Raw genomic sequence first — 17,035 nt, 5'->3', positions numbered from 1 at the left:
GAACAGTTCAAAGGTATGAAAGTGGAGTTGTGATAAATGGGGGAAAATGGCTAGTACCCTAAGTAATACTAATCATTTTATTTATAATACAAATGGGCAATAGCATTCTCATCACCATAAGAACCAATTAAATATTCATGTTGGCTGCGCCACTTGCGCCAGAATTGCCTTTATGCGTATGTGTGTGTTTGTATTGTGCCTTGTTCTCTGGTAACACGTTGTTACCTGTATTCAGTGATTACTGGTTTGGCAGCTATAGGCATCTCCAAAATGTCTACCTGGGCATCGAAACAAGATCGTGGTTAGTGAGTCACAGAACAATTACCTGAAAACTTTAGGTCCCTCACACCCAGAAACCATCTTAAAAGAATATGTGTCTTTGGCTAGCTGTGCATTATTGGAGTTGAATTTTCACAAAAATTTGAGAGATTACTGTTGAACTCCACACAAGAATGTTTACGCGTAAAGCAAAGACGTTAGTATTAGGTGGCATTTACTATAAGTGTATAAATACACATGATATTTCAAGTTTAACGCAAAACATAATATGGTCACATAGCTGTTTCTATAAAAACATCAGTACATATTAACTTGACATGCACAGTAGAAATACAGCCCGTGGATCGTAAGAATCTTTCAATTTGGAGGATATGCCATTTAAATTTGGCTTTACTAACGTGTAACAGGAAAAGTGCCAATTAGCCATTTACTGCTGTAATCCATTTTAAAGTCCAATAATAACAGAACAGGAAGTTTGACCGTTTTTAGTGTTGGGGCAAAGAAAGCTGAATTGATTAAATCATCATTGATTAAAATGTTAACATGAACAGAGCACTTTTTCAATGCAGTTATGCTGAGTCATGTATTTTTAGAGGTGTCTTACATTGATTTAAGAATTTTGGGCCTAATAAGTATACAACAGAATGATTCGCCTTACTGGAAATGTAAAACGTGTAAGGGTGACCTCTCCTGTTTGACTTGTCACGTCCAAATCCTTATTAGAATTATAATCCCAACTACACCAATAAACACAACTGGGCCTGTCAATTAAGATCAGACTTGCTGTCTTCCAGGTAATTTCAACGAGTCATACAAAGATTGCTGTTCTCCTCACTTGTCATTGTGGATTTCTGTCTCAAGTATTTAATACATGGCTGTGCTTAGAGTGCTCTGGAAATGCTGGCTCCTGACTATCTCCTGATTTAGTAGACACTGCATCCCTCTTATTGTCTTGTACACGACTGGTGATCAATCACCCTTGGCTTATTAACCTGTTTGAATGTACTTGGCCATAGTAATGTTCTAAAAGATGGACCTTGTCCTTTTCCACCAAACGCATAGAGGGAGTTGCTTCTGACAGTGGAGACAACGGCTAAATCGATTTTTAGAAAGGCCCATGTTGACTGTATTTATCCAGTGCCCCACTATTTATATGACATATCCCCCTTACAAAATAAAAATAAAAACAACAAATCTTGCAAGTGCATATCTCTCACGCATTGTACCTATAGGGCTTAACATTTTGTGAGTGGAATAAAACATTGGATTTTATTAAATCTCTATCTGAAGCAGCAGAAATTGGTTAACGTAGGGTACTGGAGCATGAATTGGAAAGGCATACAGTAATAGGCCTCTTCAGACAGTAATATCGGGATCAATATATATATATATATATATATATATATATATATATATATATATACATATATATTATTCTCATAACTGGGGTAGAAGTCTGCTGCTCTCCAGCTGTTGATGAGTTGCTATACTTTTATTAAAGCCATGGACTGCTTACCCCTGACATAGTTCTCCCAGGCCTAAAGGAATTTAGTCTGAGGGATTTGATCTTGTGGAACATGAATTATAAATTGCGTTGTGGATGAGGCAATCCTGCCCTCTAGTGTTTGATGCTTCCTCTTATATCACAAAACGTGTAAACAAAAATCATTGTTTTAATCTAAAAAAAATAATACAAACACGGTGCAAGATTGGGGATAAACAAGAAACAAGTTTACGTTCGCAGATATTCATAATTTTAAGCACAACTGTAAAACTGATAAATTAATTTGTGTTTGAGTATAAGGATGTTTAAGCTGGCACCGTCTTTATGCTCCTGTGATTTTCACAGACCTGCTTTTTTGTGTAATGCATTCATCTGTTCACAAAAGAAAGGATGGTGTGCGCTGTAAACACATTTTGTGCTGTGTGAACCACCTGACCCCTCCATTGTGAACAGATACAAGTTACTGCTGCCGTACTGACACTTAGCCGCGTGCCATTTATTATTCCGCTGATCAGAGAGAGAACGGTTGGGATGAGGAAAAGGGTCGGGCAGTTATATAACATCTCGCCATTCCCTAAAGGAATATTCTGCTGCAACTTTAATAAGATAATTTTACTCATTCATATTTATACATTTTTTTAACTCAAATTTGCGATTTCTTTGTTTGACTCTATTTCATGGTATCATCAAGAGAAAAATATAGTTAAGATGATACCATTTATTGGCTGAGAGTTTAATTGCAAGCTTTCAAGACCAAGTTGTAAGGTCTCTTCCTCAAGCATTGATGAAGCTAAAATAGAATTTCCTAAATACAAAAGCACAGTTCACAGGATAACAAAGAGGTAAAATAAACAAAGAGTTAGCTGGACTAACAGAGCTCTAATAGATTAATGCCTCAGTAAGGGACCTAACTACTTGGTCTTGAACGCTTGCAATTAAACTCTCAGTTAGCCACCGAATGGTATCATCGTAACTATACTTTTCTACTGTTTTTCCACAGCTAACACAGTACAAACCTTTTGATCATGGTATCATCCAGAACAGACGTTCCCAGAAAAATATTTTCTGTGGATGCCCAAACTCATTTTGTACTGGCCACAGACGTACCATGGTGGCCATGCATAAATACATAGTATGGTATGTGGTGGTACGTCGTATTTAAAAACCGTATGCAAAGATAGACATATTGATAAGGTATCGCAGTCTTCAGGGGAGGGCTGGGGACAGGTAAAGCCAAGTGGCCCCTTGCCCCCTGGTAACTCACACACAATGGCACACATATTTACACACACTATCACGCTTACGCAAACTTACACACTCATGCTAACACACATACACACATACTCACTAACACACACTCTAACACATGCTTCCACACACTCACTCTCACATACACGCTACCACAAAAACACACATTCATGCTCGCTCCCACACTGATATACACACTTGTGTTCACACATTCACACTTACACGTTCATGCTAACACACACTTACACACACATTCATGCTAACACACACTTACACATTCATACTAACACACTTACACATGCACATCCATGCCCACTTACTCTTACTCACAAATACACATGCACATTGATACTAATACACTCTCCCCCTCACACTTACACCTACATGCACTCCCACTCATATCTATTACCTTTGCAATACTTAAGTGGTCAAACTTAACTTGGGCTTATCAGCCAAATTTCTTACACCTAATAAATATTGTAAATCCAGCTTATTATCTGTCCTTTTCTTTATTTTTATGACATCAGGACTGGCCTTCCAGACCACAGAGTCTTCCTACTTCATGGGTTTCCCCTCTATCAGTGCATGGCCAGTGATTATTCTGAGTGTTTTTTTGTTAGGGTCCATCTGTCCATCAGGTTCTTTGTCATTTTAATGGTTAATTACTAAACAATTATTACAACAACCATAGAAACTATACGATTGTTTTTTAGATTGTATTTTACATGGTGCATATGACAGGTGTCATTTTTCTTTACTCTTGTCACATATTAGCATGGAACTGCAGTTATCACAGAACATGAAACAACCATACTCTACTGAGAAGGAATCTACTATAATAGAAGCATAGAATCTGATGGCAGATAATAAGCAATTACTCAATCTAGTCCGCCCATTGATTTCTTTTGTTAAAACTTTAAATCCTATTTGGTTTGCTCTGTTAAACCCCTTATGGACAAAGACTTATTGTACTTGAAGATGAAAGCATTTTTACCATTTTTGCAGGCTTTTCTCATCCCTAATTTCTTTTTCTCATTAATTTCATCCAGACATGTTATATATATATGTATATATATTGTTTTTTCAGTAGGGCTTCCTTTTGAGACCATAATTGTATATATAAACTATCATTAACTATCAAATAAAAAAAGTAAAAAATTGAAAGTTATACCCATTCTGCATTGTGCACAGCTAATGCAAATAGAATACAGTATATACTCATTTACTTGTCTTGGGTTTGGAAACAACTCATATGCCTAGGATTTTAATATATTTTATAAACGACTACAAATCAAATCAAAAGAAGTTTTAAAAATTTGGTATGCAGTGACTAGAACTTATATACTCATATAATACAAACCTGCCCAGCGAAAGTGTATATTTCTGAAAGCCATTCCCAAGATAATTTCCCCCCTTTTTGCTGCCATTTGATTAATTATTTAGATAATTACTAAAATTGATTAAGGAAACATACTAAAACTAACTTTTCCAGAATTACTAAAAGTTCCTAAAGGTGCTTAAAACGTACAAATTTTTACTAAGTACCGTATTCAACTATTAACCAACTTTTTTCTAAAATCAACCCTAAAGCCTAAATATAGCTAATAATCCATCCGATACTACCAACTAATATGCACTAAACTAAAACTTGATAAAACCGAGTAAAAGTCAAAGAAAAAAACAACTTTATGAATACTGAACAAACTTTCTGACTGATTACCTGGTCAAGACTGCGAGGGGTCTGTCTTCCTGGGTTTCTAGAAAGCCATCAACAGTGGCTTTCCAGAAACCCAATCACAAGGGTGGTGTCACGATCACCAAGAGATGCCACCTGCTGAATGAAGTATATACTCATCATTCAGCACAAAAAGGTTTAATTTCCTCACGTTATTAGCTTCTGCCATTTTCAGACAGACCAAAAGCTGTCCTTCAGTAAGGCAATCTCCACCCTTGTGTAATATGTTCACTTTTCTGTTTGGCTTTTTTTATTAAGGGTTTAAAGCAAACTTCCAAGGGAGCAGTCAAATCATAAAATTACTAGGATTAATGTTTATGGAGGCTTCATGATGCCATAGTATATAAGAGTACTATAGTAAATAAACCTCTGTAAAGGGTTTGTGTTCTACACATAATCAAAGAAGACATTGTTTCTCTGGACACCATCATAATCACTATATGAAATCTCTTCATGACGTGGTTACGTGGTACCTAAGTTCTTTTTGAGATTTGTATTGCAACTACTTATTTAGTTAATATTTATAGAAAAAAACTGTCAGATTCTCGGAAATCAGCATAGCCCTTATCCCCATAGAAGTGAGTTTAATAATACTTTTTTAAGCATTATTTTCGACAATGGTGTATCTTTTTTTTATCAGGAGAAAAGAGATGTGTCTGTAGAATAAGGGAGAAAAATGGGGTTAAGATGATGAAGCATTAGGAAAATATAGACTAAGAAGGGACGGGTTTTTTTTTTTTAAAAGCACAAGTTAGAAAGATACAGTGTTCAAATGTTATAGATAGTTGGAGATTGGTCTCTGACCAAAGCCATCGATCTGTTCATGGTTAGTGCCTGGAGGAAGTTCTTTTGACTTAAGCTAAATTGAGAACATCACGCTATGTCCATGTCTCAAGCAGAGCCCTCCAGGACTTGTTTTGATATTTGTCACTAATGGTCAAGAAAGGATGATGTCTCATGTGGGATCCTCTCATCAAACACCAATATATAGGTTGAACTCTCACGTTTGTAAAATAGATTTAAAACTTCATCTTGCAATGCGCAGATGCAAACCAGCTCAGAATACACACATATATACATATATAAGTATTTGTAAACTGTATATGTTTGTGTTATAAATGAGAGTAGAGTATTTAACCCCTTTGTGACAATGGCTGATTTTATTTTTTGTACCCTTCATGACAATGACTGTTTTAACATTTCTGTGGTGCTCGTGTTTAGCTTTAATTTTCTATCTTTTTTTTTCAGAACTGTATCTTGAGATATCTTGAAACTATTTTTTGTCGAACACCCCAATATGTGTTCAGCAATATTTGTCCATGACATACCTAGTACGTCGATTTTTGTCAAGGGGTTAAAGGTACACACTAGCCATCATTGCAATTTCATTTTACCTTTTTTTATCCAAATGCATAGAGGGATCCCTCAGAATCCTCTGTACAAATGGTGCCTCTCCAGCTCCTTGCCTTACAGGAGATGCTGTTGACAAAATGTGCAAGCAAGGATGCTGGGCCTCGGCACTGGCTCACACAATATTTCCAGGGCTCCTAAGAAGATTCTCTGTAGGCATGGGCATTAGGAGTAACGCTGCAGCCTTTTTCAGAGTAAGAGTATTTAATAAAAAATAATGCATATTAAAGTATTTTCAGCATATTGGTGAGGCTGTTTGGGGAAGTAGTTCCTTTAAGTGCTGGGAGTACAGATAAAGTGTCTTTCAAGAGTAAAAATGCACCATATATATAATTAAAATTCCTTGGAACCAGTAATTTGTGATTCCTGCTCTATTCTTGGCAAATTCACTATGCGTGAATTCACTAGTGGGTGACATGTCTTCCCTGGGTTGAGCTGTGGGGAACTAATTAATACTTTGTGCGCTTAGCCTGGCAGGGTATGAAGTGCCACTTCAGCCTGCTGAGTTGCCATTCAGGCTGACCCCAGCTGGGCCTCAGAAAACTTAATTGCATTATAAATCTAATAAATCTAATTTGAATTTAATTAACCTGTACATTTTTCCTAAAATGCTACTTTACTATCATACACATTGTTTAAATATTAATGGGAAACATTGTTCTTTTGATCATGTCTTTTCAGATTGGGCAGTGAAACTGCAGATTTAGAGAATGAACTCTGAAATATATTAATTTGATTTTAAAAATAAGACCTACAGCTTTAACACAGTATGAAATGTCCGTTACAGATCACCAAGTGTGTATCCACGTCCCGGGTACCAGTAATACAAGTATATGGCTTAAAGTCTATTAGATAGCAATAAATCATTTAAACTCCACGCAGAGATATTCATGCCTGCTGCTGTTTGGTGAAGAAACAAAAACAGCACAATTCATAATACCTCGACAATATCACAATATTTAAATTAAAAATAAAACATCAGAAATTCCCAATTCACCTGATTAACTGTTCGATTAAGAAATTCTCACCCACTAAGAAAGACACAGTCCCTGATCGAACATTTTCTTTCCAACCGCACATTTTTATCATACTTTGATAAGCCATTCATCCTTCTAACTTCATCTCCTTTAAACAGCATTCCCCATATGCATATAGGGACAAAACAGTTTCATTAAAAGGGCTGTGCAAAGAACAAAAAGTCATCCATTTAGACTTGAAGAAATATTTTTTTACTTAAGCGGTGAAAAGGGTTCCTTACAGCAAGAACAATAAAGATGTGGAATTCACTACACTCCGATGATGTGGTATTTAATGCAATAGATACTTTAATTATAGGTTTGCTAAAGCAAAGCAGAATATAAATGGATATATAATTGGTTATAAGGAGGGGATTAGTTATATCTTGTTGATATAGGGACAAATCAGATAGCTATTTTGGAGTCAAAAAGGAATTTCCCCTTTTTGGGGCACAATTGGAAATCACTTTAATGCGGCTTCTGGATCAGCTTGGTGGGCTTGTGTCTTTTTTCAACCTAAATTACCACCTAAAAACAGCAACTGGCAATTTTCTTGTTGTACTCCGGAGAAAAAGATGACTCTGGCCCGTTATTGCTTGACAGCTCTTATTAGGATTATGATTTCTGATGTTTTTCTATCTCTCTTTTCCCTGCTTCTGAAAAGCATCCTCACATGGTTTACCTTCTCCTGTCAGCCTCTTTTCACAGATGGGGTATGCAAATCACTGCTTTAGTCAACCTGTAAGAATAATTTTATTTTATTCATATTAATTTCACAACACTAAATATTGCAGCTCTATTGAGTGCAGCCATTACAACTATGACTTCTAGGACTCCAGCTACCTATTGTAGCACAGTAGTTTATATGAGCAAAAACAACTAGAAAATATTTAAATTATTTGAGTTTTATTTGTTTCCTAATCTCTCTCATGCTATTCAGTGATTGTTGTGGTATTTATAGATGATAGTTATTTGTTAGAAGGATATTGTTTGGAAAATGGCTTTGGAGTAAGCTTTGTGGTACATGGATCAAATGTGACGGAGGCAGCAAGTGCTGTAGAAACAACCCTTAGAATTGAGGAGTGGGAGGTAGAGGAAGGGGAGAGAAGTGGTGGGCCAGAGGGGGAAGGTCAGTTGCTATAAGATTCTTTGGGATGAGTGTGGTGGTCGCACCTAAGGGTATGATGGCTGTAAGGGTCTTCCAATATAACCAGGGGATGGAGATATGTAAGATGAAGAAAAAACGAAAAATAGTGCAGTATGTCTTATGGAGCCAAGGTGAATAATAACACGAAACACTTACACTATATAGAGCTAAATATAGCTTGGCAGTATAATCCCCGCCTGTGGATGTTCTTGTGGGTGTGGCTTCTTCTGATGGTATACTTAGGTCACAGGTTTTTAGAGTAGATATGTAGAGACATAAATTATACGAAACCTAGTGTACACTGTGGTAATGGGATAAGGTTTAAAGAAATGAAATAGGTTGTTCAATCCTCATCAGCATGGGTGGTATTTTCCCCACCATGACATCCATATAAATAGTGTGGAAAGCTTTCAAATTTGGCGCCTAAATGACATCATAGTCACATGGTTACACACACTAATTAATAACAACATAAATAAATAGAAAATACACATATATCAAATATGCATACATAGGAAAATATAATTCAAAGAATGATCTTAAGATGATAAGAGAACTTTGATCATGTGATCTCGGGGGGGTTTTGAGGTAATGAAAATGGAGATAAACATGGAGACACTAGGCACTTGCAAAGTGGATAATACAACAGCACTTTCTATATTATTTCTGCTCAAAAACGAGCATTATTTGCAAAGATTGAGTGCATATGCGGCGATCACATGATCACGATTAAAGCACAAAAACATTTTTTTCTTCTTCTCCCCACAACAATAGGCAAAAAAATCGACCGCACATAGCAACTAAACAAGACCTCAGTATATACATTACTTTGAAATGTACACCACTATTAAATAATATGATAAAAATTGATTGTTTTTAATAAAAGAACCTATGTATAAAGAATTAAAAAGGTCAAAATCTGCATTAAATCTCTTAGGGGTAAGAGATTTCAGATAAAAGACCCACTTCCATTTCTTTTTTCCCCAAAATATTAGTGATATTCCCTTCTTTCCAGGGGATCGTAAATGTATCTATTCCACAGAAACTTAAAAAGTTAATGTCTTTGTTTTGGATTAAAAAGTGTTTTGACACTGTATGGTTTAAAAAACCTCTAGATACATATTTCGACAATGTTCCGCTATTCTAGTTTTAAGACATCTAGTGGTCATTCCTACATGTTGGAAAACACAGGGGCACTCCAGTAAATAGATAACATTTTTGTATTACATGTGATGAAATTTTTTATTTTATATTCTTTATTTGTAACCGTTGATTTAAATGTTTCAACTTTATTAGTGGTTTTGCATTCAATGCAACTTTTACATTTATAAAACCCAGTTTTGTCAAGAAACGTTTGTATAGGAGCATCTCATTTTCTAGTATAATTTTTGGTGAGAGAAGTTTTAAGGTTTGGGGCTCCTCTGAAGACAACATTTGGTTTACTTGGGATAATCTTTTTATTGTTGTATCCTCCTTTAAGATATCCCAATGCTTTTGTATAATGTTTTAACTGTTTTGCTTTTGTTATTAAAGTCTAGAACGACAGGTAAGATGATATCTTTTTTGTAGTGCTTGTTTTTTCTTTATACTTAATGAAATCTTCTCTATTTAAATGTTCAATAGTCTGTATTGTAGTATCTATATTATCCTCATCATATTTGTTTCCCAAAAATTTTAATTTGAGACAATTTGCTTACAGTGGTATCTGTACAATCTGTACAAGTCTGGTAAAATTGGCTTTTTGGTATAATATCAAGCCAAGGGGGATAGTGGCAGCTAGTATGATCAATAAAAGTATTTGTATAAACTTTTTTAAAATGTGTTCGAGTTTTCAATATGTTTTCTTCAATATAGATTTCTAAATCTAAAAATGTAACCTGTTTCTTACTAAAAGTACTGGTTAAATTAATACCTCTGGAGTTGCTATTTAAAAAGGTTAAACATAAATTGAGGTCTGATTCTGAACCTTCCCAAATAAGATGTTTGAGTCCTGCAAACTGCTTGCAGAAAACTTCATTATCTAGGTGGACCCAGAGGGTCACATTTAAATTGGCATAAGGTTGCTACTGCTTTGTCTGAGAAGCAGCAGTGCTAATCATAGAAAGCAAAACCGCCGTAATGTACAACTAGTGGTTAAGGGTAAAATAAGAGGTATAGGTAGATTAAGTAAAAAAATATCCCTGGGACCATTGAGATGGAGTTTTTGATACACAACAATTTTTCTAATTAGTAATCCATGACTATATATTTGCTACCTTTAGTCTGGAGTTGGGTGCTCTTGGCCAATTACGGAGAGTCAAAGCGAGCAAAAGTAGGAAGAGGTGACCCTGGCTTAAACGGGGTATACAATTCCTCTCCTGGTCAATTCAGCCATGGGTTTCAGCTAGGTCCATGCTCTAAGCGATGGACTGCTAGGAACCTGTGCCATTGGGATGGGTATAGAAAGTATATCCATGCCCTGAAGAAAGGTGAGCTATATATATAATGTGTACATTACACGCACACACACATGTATGTATAGTTTATAACCAAATGTGTAATAAACAGAATTTGGTTATGGAGAAAAGAAAGAAAGAGAAAAAGGAGAAAACATAGTTTATGGTATTATGATTAATTGACAAACTGGAGAATGAAACCCAATTTTAAAATAATGCAAGGGTAGGTGAAACTAATAACATCTATGACTATGTGATTGGGTGGAACTTTTCCGTGGATCCATGAAATCAAGGGTAGAAGAGCGTAACTAATCTTACTAACTCTGTGAAGAAGTAAAGAATTGAAAAAAGGGAGATGGTGAGTACGAGTAAGAAGATGGATAATCTGTAACTGGAAAGATAATCTGATAATATGTGGGGAATAAATATGATATTTACGTCTATCTATGAGCATACATTGTTACGGAGAGACACCAAAAATAAGAAAATATAAAAGGGACTATGTTTAACATAGTAATTACTATATCGGTATAGTATTATCTTAAATGACTTTTAGTGTTTAGATGTCTTGTCCACGGAGTGAATTCAGATGCACAGACGGTCATGGAAGTTGTAGGGCACTGAATAAGTAACTGGGGCAGGGGACAGAAACCTGTACTACTAGGACACAGAGAAGCCACATAGCACAGGGACCCAGTAACAAGGAAGTGCTGAGCAGAGCTCGTTGCTTAGCAACCTGGATGGGCTAGCTCAAGGGCTGCAGAAAGCCAACAGGGCTGCAGAAAGGAACTAACAAAGATGAGTGGGGAATGAAGGAAATTAGAGCAGGATAACAATGTACGTTTGACAGGCGAGGGTGAAGAGGAAAGGAGGGGGAGACCCAGTATAGCAATGGTGTCTCTGAGCAACGGCTGGAGAGTTTTGGTGGCTTCTCCTGTGTACCGAGAACCGTGCTTACTGAGGCTGAATCCAAATTGCCCGCGATTTCTTGTACAATGACGTAACATTTTAGGAGGGCTGGAATAGAGGGTTTTTAATAGCTTTCCAACCCCTCCCGCAAATTCAGGCAATGTCTTTAACGTGTTTCTGTGCTTTCATTCACGTATGAGTGATCTGCCTGTGCAGCCGTGTTAGGGTTAAGTTCCGGGGTATTTCGCCCCCTCCTTCTCCCGGGAGTGGATGGCACACACAGGCTGCAGCTCTCATGTCAGCACAGCCGGAGTGCTCCGCATGCGCGCTGCCTGCACTGCAGAGTAACGGGAGAAGCAGTGCTTTCCCAGCCTGGGGCAGCACGCTCTGCACATCCCACGCACACTCATGACCCCTGAAGGTAGGATACCCCAAAATAAGAATGACAAGGGCTGGGGCACGTGGGGCAAAATCTGCAAGGTAGATACCCCTGCTCAGCAGGGTTCTGGAGACAGGTTGATGCTTATTTTAACCCTTGCACGGTTGGGTGATTGATGATGTTGTCTCTAGTGTATTTATAAACTGTGCGGAGTTGCTATGTCTAGCCTGCCGAGGGGCGGTTTGGGGCATCCTCTGTCAGAGAGGGTCTTGCTGAGATCTGCGGCATGTGACGGGTTGATGTTTTTTTGCAGTAATGTGTCGTCCGGCACTGTTTTCGGCTGGGAGCTGCTCACAGGGATGCTGTAGCCACGGGTGGGTCTTGTGGTCAGGAGTGGGATGGGGATGCTGCTAAAGATGGAGAAACTGATGCAAAAGGAGTAATGATGTGGGGGCGGGATAGTGGGAGTTGCTGGTTTGTGACATTCTATTTGCACTGTAAACTATCTGTCTGTCTATCCATCCATCTATCTGTCATGTATCGACATGTCTGCCTCTATATTATGATAGCTTGTAGTGCTGCATGTTGATCCCAGGTGCCATGATACATAGGCTTATAGTGAGTAATTTATGCCATCAAACCTTTAACTCTTTTATCATCTGAAAGCGTAACCCCTTTGGTTACCTGTCGAGTCTGATCTTCTTGCTGCACCTTCCGATTCAGCCCACCCCACTAAAATTGCACTGCGTGGTGTTTGTTGACGTTAATCCCTGTTCCACAATATTTTAACGACAGGGACATGCTACAAAAACAGCAAAACAAACATATAAAAAAACCTACAAATAGAACCTCACCTTTATCCCCTATATGTATAGTATGGTTCAGGTGTGGCTCCCTGGTTGGTGCTGGTGGTATTCTAATAGCATGCATAAAAGACACAAAAGCCTGCATGTGACATTTTAACCAATATTGTTCAAAATAAAGCTTCCAGTTTTTATCATGCACATTAGTATGGAAACCCACTGTTTTATATTGATCACGTATAATTAGAACTGTTAAAATGCTTAAAATCATTCCCAGCTTAAAATCCTGTTAATGTCTTTTACCTTTTATTGAGTTTAGGTGTTTCAGCTACACGCATTGGTGTATAAAATCACATACATAGGCAGCCAGACGGCATTGGCAGTAGATTGGGTTGTACTGAAGAGCTCAGTAAATTAAAAGGTGGCACTGTTATAGGATACCAACTTTGCCACAATTCAGTTCGTAAACTTTTTGCCCTGATAATCTGTCCCTTTCACTGGATGTTATATCATTGTGAACTGGAAGAGTCTAGGAGTAAAAACAGCTCATCCATGAAGCGGTAGACCTCGGGAACTCACAGATCAGGTTCAACAAGTAGCTAGAATAAATTACCTGTCCTGTGTAGCGTCACTCACTACAGAGCTCCAAACTGCCTCTGGAAGCAACAACAGCACCATCACTGTGTGTCAGGAGCTTCAAGAAACTGGTTTCCATGGCCAAGCAACTGTGTACACTATGAAGATCACTATGGTAATGTCAAGCGTCGGCTGGAGTGGAGTAAAGCACACCGTCACTGGACTCTGGAGCAGTGGAAACGTGTTTTCTGGTGTGAAGAATCACACTTCACTATCTGGAAGTCTGATGAATGAATCCTGGTTTGGCAGATGCCAGGAGAATGCTATCTACTGGAATGCATAGTGCCTACTGTAAAGTTTGGTGGAGGGATAATGTTCTTGTGATGGTTTTGAGGGTTTGGACTAGGGCCCTTAGTTCCAGTGAAGGGTAATGTTTGCAAAGACATTTTAGACAAGTGCATGCTTCCATCTTTGTGGGAACAGTTTGGGGAAGGCTCTTTCCTGTTTCAGCATAACTGTGCCCCTGTGCACAAAGCAAGCTTCATAAAGACATGGTTTGACTAGTCTGGTGTGGAGGAACTCGAGTGGCCCCACAGAGCCCTGGCTTCTCATCCAAATGCAGTTCTTGATTTCACAAATACTCATTGGTTGAATGAGCTCAAAATCTCATAGAAGCACTATGAAATCTTGTGGAAGCCTTCCAAGAAGAATGGAAGCTATTATAGTGGGATAGGGGGTGGCAAATCATTATTAATACTCATGGTTTTAGGTATTAAGCTCATGTAGGTGTGATGGTCAGGTATCCATGTTTGTTCATATCGTGTATATGTATATAGACTGTTTTTTGAGGCATTATGGTGTTCCATAATACTTAATTGTAAGAAGGCACACAATCTTGTCGAACAATCTAATGCGAAAACAGTAACAGTATGAATCACTATGAGTGGGACATGTTGTAAATGAGACAGTGTACATATGATATGCAGCACTTATATAAGGTTTTTGCTTATTTTTAGGCGTGCAGCTCTATGCTTATCTTTAAAGTCAATTTCTATGAACCATCAAAATACCATACTCTACCTTTATTATGATTATTTGCCTCCTTATATTTGTGCCATATTTTTTATATTTTTCCGTCAGACACTGTTTGTATTAGCATTTAGTAATTACCAATTTGCAGCTGCCCAGTCATTACTGAGATATGGCTCCTATGATACTTTAAAAGCTATTCACTATAAAAAAATACATTTAAAAAAAAAGATTTTTAGAGGATCGTGGGAATTTTAGTTCATCTTTAGCTGCTTGACTTCTTGCTTGATAAAAAGTATAAAGTAACTGCATACTTGCTACCAGATGTTTGTTTTCCTATTCCTTCCTATTTTATGTAAAGCTACAACAACATTGCTATCTTACCCACCATTCAACTTTTCATTAACACCCAGAGCATCAGTGCTTGTTACTTTTGCAATTAGTACAATTTCATGTAATGTACACTATCCCCAGAGTGTCATTCTGTTATTTACACACACAGCCCTGCTGCTTTAATTAATAGCCATGGTGTCACTTCTAATTATCCAGGAAACCACTGCTTCTTCCACTCCTTAGTAACAAGATCATTATTTTTATTTACATGTGAAATGTCACCATGTATGTGTTATATTCAGAGGGCCACTAAGGGGATGGCTGGTAATGGGAGCCAGGGTGCCATTGCCCAAATGGAAATAGTTTTTTTTGGTTTTAATTAACAAATTATTGTTACCAAGTGGGGTTACTCCATTGGCCATGTGTTCCAGTATATCTGTACATTTAACCTCTTTAGGAACCGACTGTTTTTTTTTTTTATTCTTTTTGTACCCTTCATGGCTGTTTTAAAAAAAAATTCTGCGCTTGTGTTTAGCTGTAATTTTCTTCCCTCCCATTTACTACACACGCACAAATTACCGCATTTGCTCGATTATAAGACGACCCTGATTATAAGACGACCCCCCAAAATCTGAATATTAATTTCTGAAAAAAAGGAAAAAGCCTGTATATAAGACGACCTTATAGGAAAAGTTTTACCAGTAAATGTTAATTCATGTAAACTATGTGAACAATTGTTTGTTAATAAAAGTAGGGCTGCAACTAACGATTATTTTAATAATCGATTAGTTGGCCGATTATTTTTTCGATTAATCGGATAAAAAAAAACAATATGCAAATTGTTTGTTTATTTAAAATAATTTAATGAACTGGATGTTAAAAAACAACTTAAAATTTACATTAACATTCTTATTTTGTTATGATGTAATAAAAAAACAATATTTTCAAAGTACAAAAACCCAAACACAATATTTATGAAACAAAATAACCCCAAACATTCTGAAAAGAGGTGGACTATTACTGTTCAAGAAACTTTGCACCCAGCACTTTGCACCCGGCACTTTGCACCCGGCACTTTGCACCCAGCCCTGGCACTTTGCACCCAGCACTTTGCCCCACCCCTGGCACTTTGCACCCGGCACTTTGCACCCGGCACTTTGCCCCAGCCCTGGCACTTTGCACCCAGCACTTTGCACCCAGCCCTGGCACTTTGCACCCAGAACTTTGCACCCAGCCCTGGCACTTTGCACCCAGCACTTTGCACCCGGCACTTTGCACCCAGCCCTGGCACTTTGCACCCAGCCCTGGCACTTTGCACCCAGAACTTTGCACCCAGCCCTGGCACTTTGCACCCAGCCCTGGCACTTTGCACCCAGCCCTGGCACTTTGCACCCGGCACTTTGCACCCAGCCCTGGCACTTTGCACCCAGCACTTTGCACCCAGCCCTGGCACTTTGCACCCAGCCCTGGCACTTTGCACTGTGCCCCTGCACCCAGTCTCCAACTCTGCCCTGCACCCAGCCCTGCCCCCACATTCTGCCCTGCCCCCACACTCACACCCTGCACCCACTCTGCTCTGCACCCACACTCACACTCACACTCTGCCCTGCACCCAGTCTCCAACTCTGCCCTGCACCCCCACCCCCACTCTGCCCTGCACCCAGTCTCCTGCCCTGCCCCCACACTCACACCCTACCCTGCCCTGCATCCCCACCCCCACCCTGCCCTGCACTCAGTCTCCTACCCTGGCCTGCCCCCCCCCACCCCCACTCTGCCCTGCATCCCCTGAAACCCCACCCCCACCCCCGCGAATCGCTCTGTGCGAATGGAGCCACTCGCACAGAGCGGTTCGCTCTGTGCGAATGGAGCCACTTGCACAGAGCGAACCGCTCTGTGCGAACGGAGCCACTCGCACAGAGCGAATCGCTCTGTGCGAACGGAGCCACTCGCACAGAGCGAACCGCAACTAAAAGAAGGCGCGTGTAGCGGAAGCGGGGAACGCTCGCGGAGGTAAGTAAAAGGAGCCGAGTGCTCCAACAACTAATCGATCACTCGATTAATCGATAACGGAAATCGTCGACAACGATTTCCGTTATCGATTATTATCGATTTTATCGATTCGTTGTTTCAGCCCTAAATAAAAGTTACGATTGAGAAAAATATTTTGTTTTAATTTCCTTTTTTTTCAACCTGCCCCCCCAGTTATGCACATCTGCCCCCAGGCTTGCCACT

This window comes from Sceloporus occidentalis, unplaced genomic scaffold, assembly GCF_023333645.1.
Source record: "Sceloporus occidentalis isolate IW3139 unplaced genomic scaffold, rSceOcc1.0.p SCAF_60, whole genome shotgun sequence".
Lineage (NCBI taxonomy): Eukaryota > Metazoa > Chordata > Lepidosauria > Squamata > Phrynosomatidae > Sceloporus > Sceloporus occidentalis.
Note: the sequence above shows the minus strand (reverse complement) of the source record.